Source organism: Rhipicephalus microplus, unplaced genomic scaffold (assembly GCF_043290135.1).
Source record: "Rhipicephalus microplus isolate Deutch F79 unplaced genomic scaffold, USDA_Rmic scaffold_46, whole genome shotgun sequence".
In the NCBI taxonomy this organism is placed as follows: domain Eukaryota; kingdom Metazoa; phylum Arthropoda; class Arachnida; order Ixodida; family Ixodidae; genus Rhipicephalus; species Rhipicephalus microplus.
Window position 1 is genome coordinate 2,304,183 of NW_027464619.1, and position 4,057 is coordinate 2,308,239.

Genomic DNA, 4,057 nt, shown 5'->3' on the forward strand with positions numbered 1-4,057 from the left:
ATGTTTTCTACAAGATTACGACGGTTTCATGCGCATTCACATTAGATATCGCAGTTCCCAACTTGTAAAGGTGAAAAACACTGCATCTCACTAAGTGACATTGTTTAATGCGGTTTTACGACGGTTCATACCTTGACCTAACGTAACCTAACCTAACCTAACCCAACCTAACCTAACATAACCTAACCTAACCTAACCTAACCAAACCTAACCTAACGTAACCTAACCTAACCTAACCTAACCTAACCTAACCTAACGACGTTTGCAAGCGCTTTCACATTAGATATCGCAGTTCCCGACTTGTAATGGTGAAAAACACTGCATCTCACTAAGTGACATTGTTTAATGCGGTTTTACGACGGTTCATATCTTAACCTAACCTAACATTCGTACTTGTATTGAAAAACGCTCTATTACACTGTTTTGTTCACAATTACGATATTTGCATAACCTCACAGTTTTTCACCAACTTATTGCAGTACAGAACGCTGTATCTCGCTAAATGGCATTGTTCTTTAAAGTTTCACGATGCTTGCATGCGCTTTAACGAGAATATCACAATATAGCAGTTTCGCACTTGTAAGGGTAGAACACGCAGTATTTGGCTTGTTCATGCCGTTTTGTGTGCTTTCACAACATTTCACCTATCGCAGTTTAATACTCGCTATAAAACAACACTATCTCGTTAGATGACGTCGTTTTTGGTAGTTTCACGACGCTACCTAGCTTAAACTAACCTAACCTAACCTAACCTTCGCACTTCTATCGTTAGAAAACGTTTTACTCGCAACGTTACAATGTTTTATACAAGATTAAGACGGTTTCATGCGCTTTCACATTAGATATCGTAGTTCCCGACTTGTAATGTTGAAAAACACTACATCTCACTAAGTGACATTGTTTAATGCGGTTTTACGACGGTTGATATATCAACCTAACCTAACATTCGCACTTGTATCTAAAGACGCTCAATTACACTGTTTCGTTCACAATTACGATATTTGCTTGACCTCACCGTTTCTCACCAACTTATTACAGTACAGAACGCTGTATCTCGCTAAATGACATCGTTCTTTAAGGTTTCACGATACTTGCATGCGCTTTACCGAGAATATCACAATATAGCAGTTTCGCACTTGTAACGGTAGAACACGCAGTATTTGGCTTGTTCATGCCGTTTTGTGTGCTTTCACAACATTTCACCTATCGCAGTTTAATACTCGCTATAAAACAACACTATCTCGTTAGATGACGTCGTTTTTGGTGGTTTCACGACGCTACGTAGCTTAAACTAACATAACTCAACCTAACTAAACCTTCGCACTTCTATCGTTAGAAAACGTTTTACTCGCTACTTTACATTGCTTTCTACAACATTACGACAGTTTCAAGCGCTTTCACATTAGATATCGCAGTTCCCAACTTGTAAAGGTGAAAAACACTGAATCTCACTAAGTGACATTGTTTAATGCGGTTTTACGACGGTTCATACCTTGACCTAACGTAACCTAACCTAACCTAACCCAACCTAACCTAACATAACCTAACCTAACCTAACCTAACCTAACCTAACCAAACCTAACCTAACGTAACCTAACCTAACCTAACCTAACCTAACGACGTTTGCAAGCGCTTTCACATTAGATATCGCAGTTCCCGACTTGTAATGGTGAAAAACACTGCATCTCACTAAGTGACATTGTTTAATGCGGTTTTACGACGGTTCATATCTTAACCTAACCTAACATTCGTACTTGTATTGAAAAACGCTCTATTACACTGTTTCGTTCACAATTACGATATTTGCTTGACCTCACAGTTTCTCACCAACTTATTACAGTACAGAACGCTGTATCTCGCTAAATGACATCGTTCTTTTAGGTTTCACGATACTTGCATGCGCTTTACCGAGAATGTCACAACATAGCAGTTTCGCACTTGTAACGGTACAACACGCAGTATTTGGCTTGTTCATGCCGTTTTGTGTGCTTTCACAACATTTTACCTATCGCAGTTTCGTACTCGCAATAAAACAACACTATCTCGTTAGATGACGTTCTTTTTGGTGGTCTCACGACACTACATAGCTTAAACTAACATAACTCAAGCTAACCCTCGCACTTCTATCGTTAGAAAACGTTTTACTCGCAACTTTACAATGTTTTCTACAAGATTACGACGGTTTCCTGCGCTTTCACATTAGATATCGTAGTTCCCGACTTGTAATGTTGAAAAACACTACATCTCACTAAGTGACATTGTTTAATGCGGTTTTACGACGGTTCATATCTTAACCTAACCTAACATTCGCACTTGTATTAAAAACGCTCTATTACACTGTTTCGTTCAAAATTAGGATATTTGCATAACCTCACAGTTTTTCACCAACTTATTGCAGTACAGAACGCTGTATCTCGCTAGATGACATCGTTCTTTAAGGTTTCACGATGCTTGCATGCGCTTCAACGAGAATATCACAACATAGCAGTTTCGCACTTGTAACGGTACAACACGCAGTATTTGGCTTGTTCATGCCGTTTTGTGTGCTTTCACAACATTTCACCTATCGCAGTTTCGTACTCGCAATAAAACAACACTATCTCATTAGATGACGTTGTTTTTGGTAGTTTCACGACGCTACCTAGCTTAAACTAACATAACTCAACCTAACATAACCTTCGCACTTCTATCGTTAGAAAACGTTTTACTCGCTACTTTACATTGCTTTCTACAACATTACGACGGTTTCAAGCGCTTTCACATTAGATATCACAGTTCCCAACTTGTAAAGGTGAAAAACACTGCATCTCACTAAGTGACATTGTTTAATGCGGTTTTACGACGGTTCATACCTTAACCTAACGTAACCTAACCTAACCTAACCTAACCTTACCTAACCTAACCTAACCTAACCTAACCAACCCAACCCAACCTAACCTAACCTAACCTAACCTAAACTAACCTAACCCAACCTAACCTAACCTAACCTAACCTAACCCAACCTAACCCAAGCCAACCCAACCTAACCTAACCAAAGCTAACCTAACCTAACCTAACCAAACCTAACCTAACCTAACTTAACCTAACCTAACGTAACCTAACCTAACCTAACCTATTCTAACGTAACCTAACCTAACCTGACCTAACCTAACCTAACGTAACCTAACCTAACCTAACATAACCTAACGTAACCTAACCTAACCTAACGTAACCTAACCTAACCGAACCCAACCTAACCCAACCCAACCCAACCCAACAACACCCAACCCAACCTAACCTAACCTAACCTAACCTTACCTAACCTAACCAAATTATCCTTACCTAACCTAACCTAACCTAACGTAACCTAACCTAACCTAACCTAACGTAACCTAACCTAACCTAACCTAACCTAACCCAACCTAACCTAACCTAACCTAACCTAACCCAACTCAACCCAACCTAACCTAATCTAACCTAACCTAACCTAACCAAACCTAACCTAACCTAACCTAACCTAACCTAACCTAACGACGGTTGCAAGCGCTTTCACATTAGATATCGCAGTTCCCCACTTTTAATGGTGAAAAACACTGCATCTCACTAATTGACATTGTTTAATGCGGTTTTACGACGGTTCATATCTTAACCTAACCTAACATTCGCACTTGTATCTAAAAACGCTCTATTACACTGTTTTGTTCACAATTACGATATTTGCATAACCTCACAGTTTTTCACCAACTTATTGCAGTACAGAACGCTGTATCTCGCTAAATGACATTGTTCTTTAAGGTTTCACGATCCTTGCATGCGCTTTAACGAGAATATCACAATATAGCAGTTTCGCACTTGTAACGGTAGAACACGCAGTATTTGGCTTGTTCATGCCGTTTTGTGTGCTTTCACAACATTTCACCTATCGCAGTTTAATACTCGCTATAAAACAACACTATCTCTTAGATGACGTCGTTTTTGGTAGTTTCACGACGCTACCTAGCTTAAACTAACCTAACCTAACCTAACCTTCGCACTTCTATCGTTAGAAAACGTTTTACTCGCTACTTTACATTCCTTT